The sequence below is a fragment of the Protopterus annectens genome, chromosome 4.part0, assembly GCF_019279795.1.
Source record: "Protopterus annectens isolate FY-2018-M chromosome 4.part0, PAN1.0, whole genome shotgun sequence".
Taxonomy (NCBI): domain Eukaryota; kingdom Metazoa; phylum Chordata; order Ceratodontiformes; family Protopteridae; genus Protopterus; species Protopterus annectens.
The window spans coordinates 51,346,041-51,366,575 of record NC_056733.1 but is presented as its reverse complement, the minus strand read 5'-3'; the positions used below and the strand labels follow the sequence as shown (position 1 = coordinate 51,366,575).

The 20,535-nt window shown below is 45.2% G+C and overlaps 2 non-coding genes across 2 annotated transcripts; both read right to left on the bottom strand.

Moving 5' to 3' along the window:
• Nucleotides 1–13,243: 13,243 nt before the first annotated feature.
• On the bottom strand, nucleotides 13,244–16,927 carry LOC122800627. Its single transcript, XR_006364626.1, has one exon. It is a non-coding gene; the product is annotated as a 28S ribosomal RNA (ribosomal RNA).
• Nucleotides 16,928–17,345: 418 nt separating this feature from the next.
• LOC122800521 lies at nucleotides 17,346–17,499 on the bottom strand. Its single transcript, XR_006364567.1, has one exon. It is a non-coding gene; the product is annotated as a 5.8S ribosomal RNA (ribosomal RNA).
• Nucleotides 17,500–20,535: the final 3,036 nt, after the last annotated feature.

The window sequence follows — 20,535 nt, the reverse complement described above, 5'->3', positions numbered from 1 at the left end:
CAAGTATAGTGAGAATTATACATACATTGTTACCAAAAGGAAAGCCAAGCACTCCCTCAGTTACAGTTTGTGGGCTGTACAAATTCACCAAAGCCCTTATAAGCTACCTGCTCATTCTAAATCCCTACAAGGCTGAAATGTGTATTTCTTCATCTGCATCTCCTCATCTGAGGTCACTGAGCACCACTCATTGCAATGGGATTTTGTACAACAAAAACAAGCAGCTCAAAGCAAGATAGAGCAACACTAAGCATCGAAACCAAGCATCTCTGTCAATTACAAAGTGACTGGGAAAGATGTGGATTTGCTTTTTATAAGGTAAACAAAAACTACACAAAGCTACCTCCACTCTACAAATCATTAACTATAGCAATGCCACTATCAGTAGTGCCAAATCCTTCTCTCAGCTTTTACCCACACTTAGACAATGCAATAAATACATACACACATAAACCAACTACTTTTTTGGACTAACAACTTCTTTTTCTCTTCCTTTCAAAACTCTCTAGAGTTGCAACAGGAAAAGACATTTTACTATTCCAACTAGAATAAGGCCTTCTCTTAATAGCACAGGCCTCAAAACAAAATCACATTCTCGTTGAAACACTCACCAATAAAATCTGCTGGTTCATCACACCCTCACCAAAAGAAACACCATTGCAAAACACTCCAAAAAGCAAAATGGCTTCTTATCAAACAAATGGCAGGCCAACTTCTGGGGTCACAACAGTTCAAGCTACTACAAAACAAAACTTTATCTACACACTAGCTTCCAGACTAATATGATACTCTACACCCTGCAAGTTTAGAAACCTCTTCCATTCTGAACTCTCAATTCTGGCCCCTCAAACTAAACTCCAGTGTACTAATCACTGCTTCTCTGTTCTAAGTCCCAAAATCTGGGAATTCATACCAGCCTAACTTAAACAGTCATCCTGTTAACGCAAAATTACATTCCCGGCTGATTTGTCTGCAACTGTGCATAACAGTGAAATGCATGCTTTATAAACATCTCTCCGAATCTTGGATTTGCTCATGTTCTCTTCCTTCCTAGCTGTTGCCTATAATACCCTCCACCCCCAACAAACTTCCTACTCCTCCACCTTATAACCCTATTTCCGTCATACTGTTTACCATAATTCCACAACCTTGTACTCTAGAGCTTTCTACTGTTATACTCTTTTATTCTATGACTTTTTCCTCTCCTTCCCCACTCAATCTATACCCTTTGAATCAACAGTGATTAGTGTTAAATAGAATGAATAATCTTTCCAGTAAATCCTATATCCAATTATGTATTTTTTTACAATTTTTTTATAATTTTGATGTTGCTTATCCTCATATGTAAATTCTCATTGTTCACTGTTTTTCATGATGTTATTTTTCTGTTAGTCTATATGTGGAACTTTTCTCCCAAGGCCTCCACTGAAAACAGGTGATCTCTACCCAGTCAGACTTTTCTAGTTACCAAATGTCAAATAAATAATCCTGCTCGCTTGTCTCTACAACTCTACAGAAAAAACACATTGTTCTTCTGCATGATAAAAAAACCCAGACAGTGAAGGCAAAGCAGCTAAGGAAGCATGAGGTAATACAGAAGAAGTAGATGAGGCAAGTAGTAGGATGCACACTGTGGGACAGACAAAGTAAAGAAGACATCAGAGCAGAAGTCAAAGAAGCCCAAATTGCAGGGAAAGTCAAGGAGAACAGATTGTGGTGGCTTGGGCACATGTGCAGGAAAGCAGTTAACAATTTGGTAAATCACATTTATTTTATTTATTTATTTTTATTTAACATTTGTTAACTGGGAAAGTCCAACTTGGAATGAAGCCAATTTTCAGTGGAGGCCTGGGGAGAAATGCTCCAGATGCATGTCTTTGTAATGTGGGAGGAAACCGGAGCACCCGGAGGAAACCACACAAACGCAGGGAGGACAAGCAGACTCCACACAAAAGGCACCCCAGCCGAAAATCAAACCGGAGAACCTCTTGCTGTGAGGCGACAATGCTACCGCTGCACCACTGCGCCGTCCAACAGGAATAAGATAAGAGATGATGATGACACCCAGCCAAAAGATGGATGGATTGTTTTGAAAAAAGTCGGGTGTGTCTGAATTAAAATGTAGGTATATAGCTCTGAATCAAGAGAGGTAACGAGAGATTATGTGACACCCTAATCCCATGTGCAAAAACTGGAAAAAGAGGACAGAAAATGTTGATGATGATGATATAAGCATTATTCAGTTACTGAGTAATAACAACCACAATCTAGGAAGAGCCTGGCAGTATCAGATAACTTACTATTCATATGTGGTGCCCCAGCAATTAAGATTAATGAAGCTAAGATGATGACACTCTTTCACACAAGTCAGGGTGTATATGCCAAACAATAATCCCAAAGGAAATTACTACAGATGTGATCTCCTCGAGGCAATCTTACTCCAGGGTATGTAGCAATAAAATAATCCTCTTTTAGATGACATGTAACAATGATATTATACCAACACTGATTGGCCAAGTTATACTAATGGAAAAGGGTCGGCCGCCAGACTTTTTTTTAACATACAGTTGCGCCAGACATCCCACACCCAGGCGTGGGTTATTGCTATAATATCTGCTACAGATAACTACCTAATGTATCCCTAAAATACACATTTAAAAAGGAATATATTTAATGCCAGAAGGATTGTCAAGACACATGCAGTGCAATCAAAGTCCAACATTAAAGAAACAAATTCTTAAAAAAAAAACTCAACAGAGAAACACAAACAGTTGTCACCCCAAATCAAACCCCAAATCAAAAGGAATAGAAAAAACTATCTCATGCCTTAAGATGAACCAAAAGTGATTCACTTTGAAGAACTGTAAACACTGGTGATCTTTTAGTAATACTTACTGAAACAAGAGACACTTCCACAGAGAAGGGACTGCAACATTTATGACAATACATATTACAACACTGCTAACTAAAACCTCTACTCATGTTCAAAGAACTGAAGAATTGTTACAGGATGTATATATGCAGAACTAAAAGTTGTAACAGACAGTTGTGATAAGTGCTGGGTAATGCTGACGTTTCAATTACACTTTAAAGCTAACAGTTAATGACTAATATGTGTGATCTCAAAGATCATTTTACAAATTTCCTCATTCCCAGCACTTCCAGCACCTTTTCGTCCAGAAGCATAAGAAAAAAAATTGTTGCTAAACTGCATATCCTCCATATTTTCTGAAGCACAGCTGTACCACAATTTATTCCATTTAAACTACAGATCAGATTTGTTAACGCCTACACTAACTGCACACAGTCTGTACTCAAGAATATCAGTACCAAATTTTGTGCTTTCTAGCCACTCAGAAAGATTACACTAAGAGTACATATAGCTGACATTTTGTGGTAATTCTGTGAACCCCCTCCCCTCAGTATTTAAGGCTGCAAGAAATTCAGTAGGAAAACTAAAACTAGGAGGAAGAAGGTGCGAGTTACGCTTGTGTTGTCTGTCCACTCAGAATGGTGTACGCTTAGCATAGCCAATGATGAATGCCAGGTTACATTTCATTTCTTTTTATTAATCCCTGTTTAAGAACAACTGTGTTCACTTCTTTTCAGGGATGAACTCAGAGTACTGGTTTCAATAGGTGACTTGGTCACTATTTTGTGGAGTGTGTGAATCAAAGTCTGGGAAACAGGATAAAGCTAATGGCCTTAGCTGTACTAGAAAAGAGCACTGCGATCACTTACGAGAAAACAGTCAGTGTGCTAAAATAACTCACCTTTCTATGGCATCTTTGCCTGATTATTCACACTTCACTACCCGCAGAGTCCAGAACCCTCGTCTCTAGTCACTGCACTCACCATCTCCTCCTGATCTGTCTCCCTGACCTCATCATCAAACACATCTAAGTGAGCTGAATCCAAAACAACCATTACCACACTAAAAAAAATAAAATAAAATAACCAAGCCTCACAGTAATACCTGGGAGGAACACCTGAGGACAATACAAAGAACTGTCCGTCTACACCTGATTTGTCTCTCCAACCATAGTAATCACTGCTTCACTGTACTAAGTCCCAACATCTAAGCGAGCCAAATCCAAACTGACCACTACTAGATAAAAAAAAAAAAAAAAAAAAAAATGTTATAATAACACGAACAAACAATATAAAGAACTATCTCATCTCATCCTGACCGATCTTCTCAACCTCACCATCAAACACATCTAAGTGAGCTGAATCCAAAACAGTCACTACCAAACAAGCAAAATAAACTTAACCAAGTACCACAGTAATACCTGGGAGAAATACCTGAGAACAATACAAATAACTATCCATCTCCTCCTGATCTGTCTCTCCAACCTAACTATCAAACACATTTAAGCAAACTGAATCCAAAACACTACTACCGGACAAGAAAAAAAAAAAAAAAAATATATATATATATATATATATATATATATATATATATATATATAGATAGATAGATATATCCTACAGTAATATACCTGGGAGGAACACCTGAGAACAATACAAAGGACTACATATCACTAACAGATGATCTAACATCGTTACCAAAATATATGGTGAAGCAAACTATCTGGCAGGTGATAACTTCTGCAGTCTAAAAAATAATAGTGAATGCAGTGTACTAGAGAATGTCCTTTTATTTCCCCAAAACAAACAATTCATGCTAACCCACTGTGGTCCCCAAATTTCAATTTTTAAGTAAACTGATCAACGCTATAATTTCCTTTCCCAACCAATCGTAAAATGGTATCTTTAAGCAGACATCTTTCTCCTCTAACCTCTCCCCACCCCACTATTTTACTTCTACTAACACTGTGGCCTACAGATACCCATCTCTCATGTTGTACTTATTCCCCTCCTCTCCCTATCTTTACCTCCCTCACTTGTTCCTATCTTCCTTGCAGTACTAAATTAAGCACATTTCTCTGCATCTCTTTTATTCTCCCTTCTAGCTACCTTTTCACAGACATATACCCCTTGCTCTTATATCTTTTTCCAAAAGCTGAACACAACAGTTTCGACACTTACCTGCATGCACACAGGTTTACAGATATTTTTTTCTCCACTCTCTGTCTCAGTGAGTGCAGCCCACTCTGGTCACCCTCAGTACACTCAGGCTCACGCTGTTCCCCACCCTCAGTACACTCAGGCTCACTCTGTTCCCCTACTCTCCCCCAATTCCCACCCACCCCCACTACAACCACTTATATTTCAACCAAATCCCTCCTACAATTAAATTTAACTAAATTATTTCTCCTGCAACCCATATGGCCAACATTCCATACCCTACTCCACTCACTTCACCCATTAATCACATCACACACTTAAATCTCACTAGTCACTCACAGAACACACAAGATAACAACCTAACCTAACTCAAATTACTTGTTAAGAAGAACAATATATCTTCTTTCCCAATCTGCCCAAGTACAGCACTACTCTTCTGTAACCCTTACACACTTCTCCTAAGCATACTTTTTATCCACCTCCTACCACACACCACTACCCCTACATCACCATGTCTCCCCTAACAAAAAATACTTGACTACAACCCAACAATCTCCAACCCTAAAATAATACCCAGCCTCTACCTTAAATCAACTCAAACCTTCCCAAAATACAATTTCATCAAAGTGGTACATCAACCCAACAAAAATGCTTTCAAAAAATAAACTTAAATAAATTGTGTCATTACCTCTACTATTCTACCCTCTCACCCTATGTGGTGACATGCACCCAAACCTTGGCTCCTCCCATTAGAACATACATATATCCAATATATCAAACCACCCTCCCCTGCCCTGCCCATACAGCTCCCATTATTCAAAACAACATTCTCCTAACGCATATAAACATTAGAAGCATCTAGAGTAAACTCACATAACTACATGCATGCATTGTATCACACAGCTTGGAATATTGATTACTATTGAAACCTGGCTAAAAACTAACACCAAAAATGAAGAGATTCTTCCCTAGGTTACAATATATTAAGACAGGATAGACCAAACAAAAAGCAGGAGGAGTTACCATATTCTACAAAAATTCCCTGAAACTCTCCATATATCCTCATTGCTACCTCAAGTTTGAAAGCCAAATTATTATCTCTCTCTCTTGCAACTTAATCACAAAAGTATTTGCATCACTTCCTCACGTGAACAATATCCTGAGCTTGAAGACATCCTTCACTGATTTCTACTAATATTAATGAAGAAACCATAATACTAGGTGACAACATAGACTATCCCACTCCTTAACTGAAACTCCCCTAACCATGCTATCAATCTTTGTAACCTCAGTCAAACCCTCACCTTTCCCACTAGAATTAACATTGTAATAGAAAATCAAATCTGGACTAGATCTTAACTTCAGCACACTCAAAAATAAACACTACTGTCTGCCTTCCATACACCATTAGTAAACATTTCATTATTTCTGCTATCAGGCAAACCAAAGGCCCAGACATAGTACATTTAACATGCATAATCTCACCAGTTTCAACAAAGATACCTTTGTTGACTATCTCCATTAATGTAGCTGGTATACACTAAAACAATTTAATCCTAAATTATGTTGTTACTCAGTTCAATAACACAATACATAACATACTCAATAAGCTAGTCCCTTAGAGAATAAAACGTTTCAAAACTAAACCAACCCCATGGCTCACTAAAGCAACTAGGCAGCTCATACTAAGCAAAGACAAATACTGAAAGCATGGAGCAAGGAAAAAACATAAATATTGCAAATTGTCAGACAACATAGAAATCACTGTCAGCAAAATATCAAAACCAACTACTTTCAGTCACTAACTATGAAGAAAGCACCACCAAAACCCCAAACAAATCTGGACATCTTTAAGAACACTGCTGTTAACCTGGACAATCTACCACCCCACCTCCTGCCTCCAACAACAACACTGATCCCATTGCCATTCAATATAGGTCCTCACTCTATTAGAACTAATCCTTCCCTCTCCATCTCTACCATTCACAAAAACAACTCCAGTCTCTTCTCCTCTCATCCTATGCCAACTACAAAATTAAAAAAGTATCTCCAACAACTAAAGACAACAGCTCCAGCAGCAGACAACCTTCCACCTGAATAGCTCAAAATGAATGCAAACTCATTGGCATACCCACTCTCAATAATGATTACCAGATCCATCACATAAAAGTATGCTCCCTCTATATTGCCATAAAAACAAAAGTAATGCTATTCATGCCAAACTCTGTACTAACAAACAACCTATCTTTTTAGTATTACCACAGCCAACAATACCATTATTGTAACAGTAGTTTATGTAGTCACACTGCACTCATTCCATGTTTCCACAATCTATATACCATTTTCTGCTTACATACGCCTACCTTTCATATTATCATGGTCTGTCTTGGCCTGACTAGATATGAGGGATTTTCCATATTCCCCAAACCTTTTCTAATTCCAAATAAATTTGTGCTAACAAAACATCTTAAACAATGTTAAATAATGAACACTGTTTCACATCAAATAAGTTCTTTAGCCTAGAAAAGTTAGCAACACATTAAAATGTATCCAATATCCAGTGTAATAGCACTAATTCTTAAGCACGTGTCATTTAGGCAGATGACATGACGATTCATGGAATCATTACTCTCTAAAGCACAGAATATCAGAAAGGGTCTTTAATGAAACTGCATCAGCAAAATTAACCTTTATTCAGCTGACCCCTCACACTTTACTGCAGCCTCACCTGAACACTGCAGTTTACACCAATCCATTTCTGTAATTTTCATAACAATAATGATACAAGTGTTCTTGTTTAGATATTCTGAAGATCCACAAGTAGCACTTTGGTTAACCACTGAGAATCTGTTAAACTTTTTATTTGTTATGGCTTTGGTGTAAGTAGACATATTTCATGTAAACCACAGAACACATTTCTTAAAATGTTTTATTACCTTAGCTGCAAAAATGTAATGTCTGAGACTGTGAAACAACTATCAATTTCATCCCCTTCAATATTTTCCTTCAAGTGCTGCTGACACTTGAAACAGTGCCCTGTCATGAGACCATCTGAAGGACCAAGCACTATTAGACACCTACGCCAATAGCTATCACTCCTGTGCCACCTTAATGAAATTTAACAAATCATATTCTGTAGAAACAAAACCAGATGATCAGGAACATGAACACTTATTCTTCATAACAAAGACTTGTTGCAAGCAGTCTGACAGAATGAAACACTGCTTAACATCTCTTGACATTAATTTTCCATATCCACGTCTGTGTATGAACAGATGTCTCTAAAAATGTTTCAATCAACAATTCTGATATGCAGAACGTACTCCTTAGGACAAAACAAAGAAAGTGTTTGGAACAAATGGGAAGGAGTGAAATGAAAATCAGGGCGACAGGTGTGAAAGAATCACACAGAAGGCACATACATGTAGAAAGACTGCTCCAAAGTTTTTTTTATAATCATAAGAAAAAACGTTAAAATGTAGCCAATTCTATTCTCAACTTTTTTAACTCATTCAGTGAGCATCGTTAATGACTGTACAATGTAATGTTGGACTGCTGATAGTTATAAAAAACATACATGATGCATAACATATGTAAATGGAAAACAACATTGATACGGTTGGTTTTCTTTTTCATTAATGTATGTTTGTAAAACTTGTCACCTGCCAGATCCGAAGACCATATAGTGCAATAACAGTGCAATATGCTGTCTCATTAGTACACAGCACGGAGTTATATTCATTTGTTAGAACATGAGCAAAAGAACTTTCAGATATTATCAAACATATATATGGTTTTACTTCAGAACCCTGAAATATCACAATCTTGAACTTCATAATCCTGTAGCCCAAAATCCTGAAAATATACAGGACACACAGAATGACAATATTCCAGTACAATGACACACAGAAACACATACAAGACAAAAGATAGCACTTTTCACCAAATATAGGCAGGGAAGCAAGCCCCCATGTGGGGGGCTGTGCCCCCATGCCCCCTGCTAATTAAATATATGAACTCCAAGATTGCACTCCACAGAAAGAAATGGCAAACATAACTCATGATAGTGTAGTGAAGTGCAATCTTGGACTTGATATATTTAAGTAGCAGGGGGTGTGGGAGGGTACAGCTCCCCGCTTATATATAGTGGAATGTCATATGGTTTGTGTTGTCTATAGTCAGTATATGTATCCTGTGTGTTTTCAGTATTTTGGGATTCAGGATTTTGAGTTTTCAGGATTTTGGGCTTCAGGATTATGAAGTTCAGGACTGCGATATGAAACCATTTATATATATATATATATATATATATATATATATATATATATATATATCATATTTTTCTGTAAATAAGACCTAACCAGAGAATAAGGCCTAGCATGGTTTCCCAGGGTGGTCATGATATAAGCCCTACCCCAGAAATAAGCCCCTGTTAAGATAGTCAACAACACATGATGGACATGTTGAATTATAAAATAATAATATCACTGACACCTGTTGACTGAGGGTATCGTACTCTGCTTGCCATTTTGGACCATTCGGATACCCAACTTCTTCTCTTTGCAGAAAGTTATAAGATTCTTTCCCCAGGAGTCCTCCACAATTCTTACTGTAACCCTAATCCTCACTCACACTTGACATTTGAGATCCTTGGCCCATAAATACTGGCAAGTGTACTTTAACTGGTCAAAGTACAGACAATGCACGTAAAATGTGTGCACTTGATGATGAACAGGTGTGGTTGTGTCTTATTAACTGTCGCCATTTTGTGTTGCCACTCCTGTCTCGTAAGTCTTCAATTAACCCTTCCCCAGACAAGATGAGTGCAAAAAGAAAGAGCTATTCCATCGAGTACAAGAAAGGAATCATGGAGGACTCCCGGGGAAAGAATCTGATGGTTTTCTGCAAAGAGAAGTTGGATCTCCGAATGGTCTGAAAATGGCGAGCAGAGTACGATAACCTCAGTCAACAGGTGGATGAGAGAAGTGCTAAGAAGTGCAAGTGTGAATCAGGTCAGCAACCATTATTTCCTGAGCTGGAAGACATAATCTGTGAATGGATTGCTAACAGGAGAGCAAAGGCTTTGATTGTGCACAGGACTGATATTCAAGCATTTGCCCTTGCAATGGCACTACAGTTAGAAATATCCCCAGAAGAATTCAAAGCATCACAAGATTGGCTGGATGGCTTCCTTCAGTGATATGAACTGTCTCTAAGAAGATCGACAACACTGTTCAGGCTGGAAGATACTGAAGTTATTAAACGTGCACTTGCATTCAAGTCCTTTGTTGATGTCATCAACTTTTCTAAATACCAACTCTCCAACATGATTGCTGTGGATGAAATTGTAGTGTTTACGAGCCAAGGATCTCAAACAACAATCGATCAGAGGGGTGCCTTGTCAATCTACATTCCCTCCACTGGTTACGAATGTGCACATGTTACCTGTATTTTGGCAATTCATCTAGATGGAAAGAAAACCCCACCTCTAATCATTAGAAAGGGCAAGAAAGATAAGATTGAACATGTTTCAGGCATTTACATTCTTGAAAACCAAAAAAGCCTGGTGCATTCAAGCAGTTATAAGGAAGTGGGTCGATGTAATGCTGCCACTTGTTTTGGAAGGTGGGGAAAGAGGTCTGCTAGTCTGGGATTCAGCCAGCACTCACCGTGCTAATGACATGAAGAATTTCCTTGCACAGAGAAGAATTGATCAAATAATGATTCCTGCAGGAATGACTGCCTATCTCCAGACTCTTGATATTGCAATAAACAAGCCATTCAAGGACCATTTGTGCAGAGAACTCAATGACTGCAATGAAAACAGAATGGAGAGAAATCAGCGTGGAAACTTTGTGAAGCCTAGCCTGCAAGAGGTCGTGACTTGAGTGAAGAATTCATGGGATAAAATCACTGGCAGCTGTGTTGCCAATGCACTATGAGCAGGCTACATGGACAAGCAGTGCTCATTTAAGGAGAGCTCTATTGCTAGGCATGACAAACTGAGGCCAATGGTACTACAGGAAATGGAGTCACATGACATGACTGTATTTGAATAACTTTTCCGTTATCAGGGCAACAGACTGGATTGCTTCTGCTTTCAGCTGCCAGCAAGGCTCTAGTCAGTTTTTGACATAAATTTATTAAGGTAACGTTTCGTTATCAAGGGGGTAATTACAAAGTAAGGCCAGTAGTTCACAGACATCATTTTTATGACTTTCCATCATTCTTCTCTTATGTTTTGGGTAAGGAATAAAGAAAGCATCACCGCTCAAAAAGTGGCAGTTATTCACCTGTTTTATTCCCCTCCTCCAATACACATGTATTGAGATTTTTCTTCACTTTCTGTTAAGCATGAAATATTGCACTGTGAAAGCCAAGATGTAGATATACTGAAGATGAAATGTTTAATGCACTCTTTATGTCGAATTCTCTTACAACTGTTAACGCGTTACCCAAAACTGTTGCCCAATAACAGAAAAGTACTAAATAAATGTCAATTTGTTACATGAATAAATGTCGATTTGTGTACATGAATAAATGTCGATTTTTGTACATGAATAAATGAATGTAGATTGTTGTACGGTTGGAGGGGGTAAATAAGACATCCCCTGATAATAAGCCCTAATGCATATTTCGGCAAGGAGAAAGTATAAGACCCTGTTTTATTTTCGGGGAAATATGGTACGAGCACCGGGACATCACCCCGATCTGGGACCCGGACTCTGACAGGATGCCCCATTGTCCCTTAACTCCTGGAGACTGCCTAATCATGCAGTGTCCCCATGCCCTTAGGCCCTCTCAGGGGGATGTCCCTCTGATTGCGGTGGCCTCGCGGAACACCCCTCGGCTGTGGAGGGGCAGATCCACCCTCATCAAGACTTCCGTGTGCCACTGCTCTCCCATCCAGAGCACCTCCAGGGACTTTGCAATTTTTTAGGGATGCCATTGGGTACCAGGCAAGGTCAGACACCTTCAACCTTGCCTGGCAGGAGCTCTTCAGGTCCCGCAGATGCCCACTGCTTGCTCCCTTAAGGACTTTCATTGTGGGGGCCTCCGCCTGACCCCTCTCACGCAGGGAAGAGCTCTCTGGGCCCGCAGCACTCTGCCCGGCACTCCTTTGAGGACTTCCATCATCGGGGCCTCCATTTGACCCCGCTCACCCAAGCAGGAGCTCTCCGGACCCCACAGCCATCTGACAGCCGCTCTCTTGAGGACTACTGTACTGGAAGGGGGCATGATCCACACCTTCTCACCCAGGCGACAGCTCTCCCAGCTTGGCCATTTTCCGCCTTTCTCTCCCTTAAGGACTTCCATCGGGAGGGACCCCCTCATGGCTTCCACTTCTACCCAGGTGGGAGAGCTCTTTTCCTGAGTTACATAACTCCTGGAGGCTGCCAAATCATAATGTGTCAACCGTGCCCTTGGAGCCTCTCAGGGGAGCTTCCCACGGAACCGTCCCAGCCTCGTGGAACTCTGCTGGGCCATGAGGCCTCAGCCAGACCCTCATCCAGACTTCTGTGATGCCGGTTCTCCCTTTTGTCCTCAACCTAGGGCTTTCAAGCTTGCAAAGGATATGACCCCAGGTCCCAGCATGTTGGCCCATTTCACCTCGCACCTCTGTCTCTCTCCTCGGCAGTGCCAGGCACCAATGAATGTGCTTCACTTTGAGTTTTCTGGCACATGCCCCCTTGCCTCTTTGAGGTGTGCCATTTCATAGGGCGGCATCCCCGCACTGCCGGGTGAAGGACTGGAGGCTGAACCAGCACCTGCGGACGGTCCCGGGTGCAAGACGCCATTGCAGCCATATCTCCTCTCCCTGGGCACAGGAAGGACAGAATCCCAGATCTGGCTTCCCGGATGGACCTCTGCCCTCTCTCGGGAACCATGCATCTGCTACCGGGTCGCCCCTCTGGGGATGACCCTTAAGTCCGAGTAAGCAATCTTCAGCCCCTCTGTGCCAGCATGGGTTCTGGCTATCAGGACTGAGGCACCAGAGGGGAGGAGCAAGGGGCGCGACCTGGGACCTCCTGCCACATGGGAGGTCTCGCCACCGGGGCTCCCTCTCTCACCCGGCCAGACCCCATGCCCGCCTCAAAATCCTGCTGATGATCTGGATGGAGGGGAGGAGGTGGGGCGGCACACAGTGCGGGGTGGACAAGGACAGGTCCCCACTCCCTGCGAGGGTGCACAGCCCATCCCCCTGCCTGCGACAAAAGCTTGGCTCGAGGGCTGACTTTCAACAGATTGCAGCTTTTTGCTGCTTTGCTACGTATGAAACCCTGACCCAGAATCAGGTCATCTACAAATGACTTAGCACCCATTTCTCCACAAACGTGCGGTACACTGCTGGAGAGATGTGGCCCCCTTCCATCCACGTTCTGACCCAGTGACGAGCGGCGCTCCTCACCGGCCTTGCAGCTGGCTATCCCTGACCAACTGGAGATTCGCGGCATTGTGATATCACTACGTTTAGGTGGGATTCTGACTTAGAGGCATTCAGTCATAATCCCACAGATGGTAGCTTCACACCATTGGCTCCTTAGCCAAGCACATACACCAAATGTCTGAACCTGTGGTTCCTCTCATACTGAGCAGGATTACTATCTCAACAACACATCATCAGTAGGGTACAACAAACCTGTCTCACGATGGTCTAAACCCAGCTCATGTTCTCTATTAGTGGTTGAACAATCCAATGCTTGGTGAATTCTGCTTACAATGATAGGAAGAGCCAATATCAAAGGATCAAAAAGCAACGTCGCTATGAACGCTTAGCCTCCTCAAGCCAGTTATCCCTGTGGTAACTTTTCTGACACCTCCTGCTTAAAACCCAAATAGCTAGAAGGATCATGAGGCCCCACTTTCATGGTCTGTATTCATACTGAAAATCAAGATCAAGCGAGCTTTTGCCCTTCTGCTCCATGGGAGGTTTCTGTCCTCTCCTGAGCTCACCTCAGGACACCTGAATTACTCTTTGACAGGTGTACCACCCCAGTCAAATTCCCCATCTGACACTGTGCCCAGAGCAGGTCATGCCTGGATGCCCAGGAGCTTGGAGCCAGAAGTGACAGCCCCAGTGGGGCTCACCCCCACCTCACTGGGAAGGCAAAAAAATGAAAAGAGTAGTGGTATTTCACGAGCGGCCAAGGCCTCCCACTTATTCTACATCTCTCATGTCTCTTCACAGTGCCAGACTAGAGTCAAGCTCAAAAGGGTCTTCTTTCCCTGCTGATTCTGCCAAGCCCATTCCCTTGGCTGTGGTTTCGCTATATAGGTAAGGACAGTGGGAATCTCGTTCATTCATTAATGCGAGTCACTAATTAAATGAAGAGGCATTTGGCTACCTTAACAGAGTCATAGTTGCTCCCGCTGTTTACCCAGGCTTCATTGAATTTCTTTACTTTGACATTCAGAGCACTGGGCAGAAATCACATCACGTCAACACCTGTCTTGGGCCTTCATAATGCTTTGTTTTAATTACACAGTCAGATTCCCCCTGTCCGCACCAGTTCTAAGTCAGCTGCTAGCTGCTGGATGATGCGGGACTCCAGTCAGGACCGGTGCCCACCACTGCCAGGGCGATCCACAGGAAGGGCCCAGTGAGCATCCAGAGTCCCGCCACCATCCCCCTGCCCCCCCGGGAGGAGGGAGCATGGTGAAGGGGCGATGGCTCATCCAGCCGTGGCATGTGCTCAGCCCCACTTCACGCCCAAGGCCAATTGACCCAGCCCTTAGAGGCAATCCTTATCCAAAACTTACAGATCTGGCTTGCCAACTTCCCTTACCTACAGTGTTCTAACATGCCAAAGGCTGTTCACCTTGGAGACCTGCTGTGGATATGGGTATGGCCCATTGTGAAACTTACACCCTCTTCCCCGGATTTTCAACGGCCGGTGAGAGCTCACATGACGCAATGCTTTCCAGGGCTTGGGCTCCTCTCTCGGGCAAACCCATTCCAGGGTGCCCTGCCCTTTACAAAGAGAAGAGAACTCTCCCAGGGGCCCATGCTGGCTTTGCTGGGATCATTTGCATCACCTCACTGGTTGCCGCATGGCAGTTGTCTCTGCCGCTCCGGATTCGGGGATCTGAGCCTGACTCCCTTTCGATCGACTGAGGGTGATGGAGGCTATCGCCCGTCCCTTTGGAATGGTGCTCGCCTATCTCTCAGGACTGACTGACCCATGTTCAACTGCTGTTCACATGGAACCCTTCTCCTCTTTGGCCTTCAAAGCTCTTGTTTAAATATTTGCTACTACCACTAAGATCTGCACCTGTGGTGGCTACACCTGGGCCCTTGCCCTGGGCTTCAGTGCCACCGCAGCAGCTCTCCTACTCATTATGGTGTAGCCCCCTTGGCTCCAGGCGCCAGCAATGGTTGGGTATAGGCCTAATGCTCCAGCATCATCCATTTTCAGGGCTAGTTGATTCGGCAGGTGAGTTGATAGACACTCCTTAGCAGATTCCAACTTCCATGGCCACCGTTCTGCTATCTACATCAACCAACACATTTTCTGGGATCTGATGAGCATTGGCATCGGGCACCTTAACCCAGCATTCAGTTCATCTTGCAGCACCAATTCTGCTTACCAAAAGTGGCCCACTGAGAGCTTGCATTCCACATGCAGCTCCAAGACAGCGAGTCGGGCTTCTTACCCATTTAAAGTTTGAGAATAGTTTGAGATTATTTTGGTCCAAAGACCTCAAATCATTCACTTTACTAGATAAAACTGTGTCTGCCAAGCACCAGCTATCCTGAGGGAAACTTCAGAGGGAACCAGCTATTAGATGGTTCGATTAGTCTTTCACCCCTTTACCCAGGCCAGACAACTGATTTACATGCCAGAACCGCTATGGACCTACACCAGAGTTTCCTCTGGCTTCGCCCTGCCCAGGCATCGTTCACCATCTTTCAGGTCTCACCAGGTACACTCACGGTCCACCTCCCCGACAGGACGGGTGAGATGGGACGGTGGTGCACCCTCCCGTGCGGGGCTGGGGGATCCCGCCTCAGCTGGCATGCGCCGGCCCACACTTTCTCCTGGCCACCCTTGGACTCACGCACCTGTTAGACTCCTTGGTCCATGTTTTAAGACAGGATGGCTGGGTTACCGACATTGCTACAGAACCCGGGCACCAGAGGTGAGCCCACCGACCCGGCAGCAGAATGCAGTCGGGCTGCACTGAGGACAGGCTGGCCCAGTCGATAGTCCCACTGGGAGCCGGGGGCCTCCAGCTCCCAACACAAGGGAGAGGGAGGATGTAGCGGTGGTCATCTCCCATGACCCCAGGGCACTGCGAGGGCTGCTACCATGGGCTGTAACACTCCCCTCCAGGGAGGGGTACCAACTTCCATGCAGCCTTCCTGGCCAACCCAAAGCCAGTCGCGGTGCAACACTGTGAACGAATTATGCCTGACGCCAGCTGGCATGCCCAGGGATGGTCACCCACCCCCCACCTAGGAGGCCAATATGGCTGCTGAGTTGAATCCTCTGGGCGGACTGCACAGACTATACCCATTTACCTCTGAACTGTTTCACGCCCTCTTGAACTCTCATGCCGGTGTTTAGACTTAGATGGAGTTTACCACCCGCTTTGGGCTGCATTCACAAACAACCCAACTCCGAAAAAACCTGATCCCGATGTGCTGGGGGCCGCCACCAGCCTCACACCATCCATGGGCTGAGCCTCGATCACAAGGACATGGGCCCCCTGGGCGGCACCGGGGAGACAGTCTTCTGTACGCCACAATTCCCTGTGCCCATCGCCCGGACGGGGATTCAGCGGTGGCTCTTCCTCTTCATTCACTGTTACTGAGGGAATCCTGGTTAGTTTCTTTTCCTCTACTTAGTAATTTGCTTAAATTCAGTGGGTTGCCACGGCTGATCTGAGGTTGTGTTCTGGGCATGGTTGCAGGTGATGGGGGGGTGGACGGGAGCTGTGGGAATGGATGGACATGCCGCCCCTGCTCCCCCGGCCCTCGCACCCGTCCCCCACTGCCAGACTCAGGGCAGCAGAGGGCCAACATGGCCCCGGCGCATGGGAAACAGGTGGGCAGGCATTGTGCCTCATTTTGGGAGGGCAGCAGAGAGGCAGTACCACCAAAAGCCTCCAGAGGCGTGGGCTGGACGCATGCCTACACCCTCCCATCTGCAGCAGCACGCAGGCAGGCGTCCCAGCTCGGGGCAGCGAGGACTCCCTGTCCTCCATCTGCGTATCATCCTGGGGGGATGGGGGGCCCATGGCAGGCTCTTTTGCTCCCGGGACGTGCCCTCTATGGGGCTGGGACAGCCCCGGTGACGATGGAATGTGCGTCAACCTCAGACAGGCATAGCCCCGGGAGTAACCCGGGGCCGCAAAGTGCATTCAAAGTGTTGATGATCAATGTGTCCTGCAATTCACATTAGTTCTAGCAGCTAGCTGGGCTCTTCACCGACGTAGGAGCCAAGTGATCCACCGCTCAGAATCATACAGTTCTCGTTCTCCGGGGACACCGCTGCCCATGCGGCATCACACCTCTAGATGAGCATGCGAGATTTCATGGGCATTGTCGCGGGCACCCGGACCGGGGTTAATGGCCCCATGCTGAGGGACAGCAGGGAGTCTCGTAGGTGGCAGGCGCTGGCCGAAACGCTGACCTTCTGGGTCTTCAAACTGACAGCCTGCGGGGAGCGGGGCATCCCCCACAGGTACCTGAAATCACCATTGAGGGAAGAGAACACCGGTGTGTGATCCCCCCCCGGGGCAGCCCCGCATGGCCAGAGGGGTCGGGCAGTCATCCTACTGCCAGGAGGGCACCCTATCCCTCCCCTTCCCAATTGGGGAGTCTGTCACCTCCGGGGTGCATGGTGGACTGTACCACTGGGCTGGGTGCACCCTCCTCCAACATCCCATCAGGGCAGCAGAGGAGCGCCTGTACCTCCTGCCACATGGATGTGACCCCCTCCCTCCCACTGCCTGGAGATGAGGGGGGATGGACACCACCCCTCCTCTCCCTCCCCCTGGGGGCCACGGGCTTGGTCCCGCCAGCCTCCGCCAGGGCACACGGAGAGATAGAAGTCAGAGAGAGACATAGACGGTCAGGGCAGCAGAGTGAGGAGAGGCCCTGGTACCCGAGGATGACGCCATCCCAGGACCCTCAGTGTTAATGATCCTTCCGCAGGTTCACCTACGGAAACCTTGTTATGACTTTTACTTCCTTTAGATAGTCAAGTTTGATCGTCTTCTCGGCGCACCCCTGGGTCGTGACCAACTCCAGCAGGGCCGATCCAAGGACCTCACTAAACCATCCAATAGGTAGTAGTGGTGGGCGGTGTCTACAAAGGATAGGGACTTAATCAATGCAAGCTTATGACCCGCACTTACTGGAAATTCCTCATTCGTGGGGAATAATTGCCATCTCCAGTCTCTATCATGAATGGGGATCAGCAGATTACCTGGACCTGTTGGCCAAGGGTAGACACATGCTGATCTATTCAGTGTAGCACACGTGCAGCCCCAGACATCTAAGGGCATCATAGACTTGTTATTGCTCAATCTCATTTGCTGAAAGTCACTTGTCCCTCTAAGAAGTTGGAGATGACTGCACAGGGCCACATAACCAGTTAGCATGGCAGAGTCTCGTTCATTATCTGAATTAACCAGACAAATCACTCCACCAACTAAGAACAGCCATGCACCACTACCCATAGAATCAAGAAAGAGCTATCAATCTGTCAATGCTTTCTGTGTCTGGGCTGGGTGAGATTCCCCCATGTTGAGTCAAATTAAGCCACAAGCTCCATTCCTGGTGGTGCCCTTCCGTCAATTCCTTTAAGTTTAAGGTTTGCAATCATACTCCCCCCGGAACCCAAAGACTTTGGTTTCCCTGGAAGCTCCCTGGCAGGTAATGGGAATAATGCCACCAGATCACTAGTTGGCATCATTTATGGTCGGAACTACAACGGTATCTGATTGTCATCAAAACTCTGACTTTTGTTCTTGATTAATGAAAACATTCTTGGCAAATGCTTTCGCTTTCATTCATCTTGTGCTGGTCCAAGAATTTCACCTTTAGTGGCACAATACAAATACCCCCAGCCATCCCTCTTAATCATGGCCAGTTTCAAAAACCAACAAAATAGAACCAGAGTCTTATTCTATTATTCCTAGCTGAAGTATTCAGGTGACCGGCCTGCTTTGAACACTAATTTTTTTCAAAGTAAATGCTTCGGACCCACGGGACACTCAGTTAAGAGCATCAAGGAAGCACAGAGAAGCAGGGACTGGTCAGGTGGTAGCTCATCTCGTGGTGGACCGGCAGCCCGATCCCAAGATCCAACTACAAGCTTTTTAACTGCAGCAACTTTAATATGCACTATTGGAGCTGGAATTACCACGGCTGCTGGCACAAGACTTGCCCTCCAATAGATCCTCGTTAAAGGATTGAAAGTGTACTCATTCCAATTTACAGTGCCTCAAAAAAGTCCTGTATAGTTATTTTTTGTCACTACCTCCCTGAGTCGGGAGTGAGTAATTTGCATGCCTGCTGCCTTCCTTGGATGTGGTAGCCATTTCTCAGGCTCCCTCTCCAGAATCAAATATGATTCCCCATTACCCATGGTCACCATGGTAGGCACAGACAGTACCATCGAAAGTTGATAGGGCAGACATTCAAATGTCGCATCATCTCCACGAGGGAACGTGATTGGCCCAAGTTCATCTAAAGTCACCAAAGCTGCCAGGCCAAGACCTGGAAAGGTTTTGTTCTGATAAATGCATGCATCCCCAGAGGTCAGTACTCATCAGCATGTATTAGCTCTAGAATTACTACGATTATCCAAGTAATGGTGGAGCAATCAAAGGAACCATAACTGATTTAATGAGCCATTTTCAGTTTCACTGTAGCATCCATGTGCACTCAGACTTGCATGGCTTAATCTTTGAGACAAGCATATGCTACTGTCAGGATCAACCAGATAAGAGCACCTCGGAGGGGTCCCTCTCCCCATGGAGGGGCACCCCAGGTGCTGGTTGTGGACTGACGACCGTGACCCCGGAGAGCCGTGGGCCAGCACGGTGTGTGTCACTGCTCAGAGTCAGAGAGAAGTAGTAGAGTGCCTCCCACACAAACTTCGGCTGCACACAGATGCCGGGGGATGGGGGCCGTGTCACAGGACTCCACCTGAGCCTGGGCTCATCAGTCTCACCTCGACTTCTGCCCTGAGGGGTACGGAATGCTCCACACTCCCCCACACTTCACTCCTGGTGAGGAAAAGCTCGACCCGCAAGCCGTGACCCACGGAGCCACGCAGCAGTGGCCCTCCAATGGGAGTTGGTTGACCCAATCGATTGATGGACAGTGGGTAAAGGCACCCAATCCCATGTGGACACCTGGTGGGAATTCACCAAGGGCTGGGACCCGGAGTCTGATGGGATGCCCCGTCATCCCTTAACTCCTGGAGGCTGCCAGATCATGCATGCCTGCTGGCCGATCAGGGGAGCAAACCTGCAGGGTGCAACCGG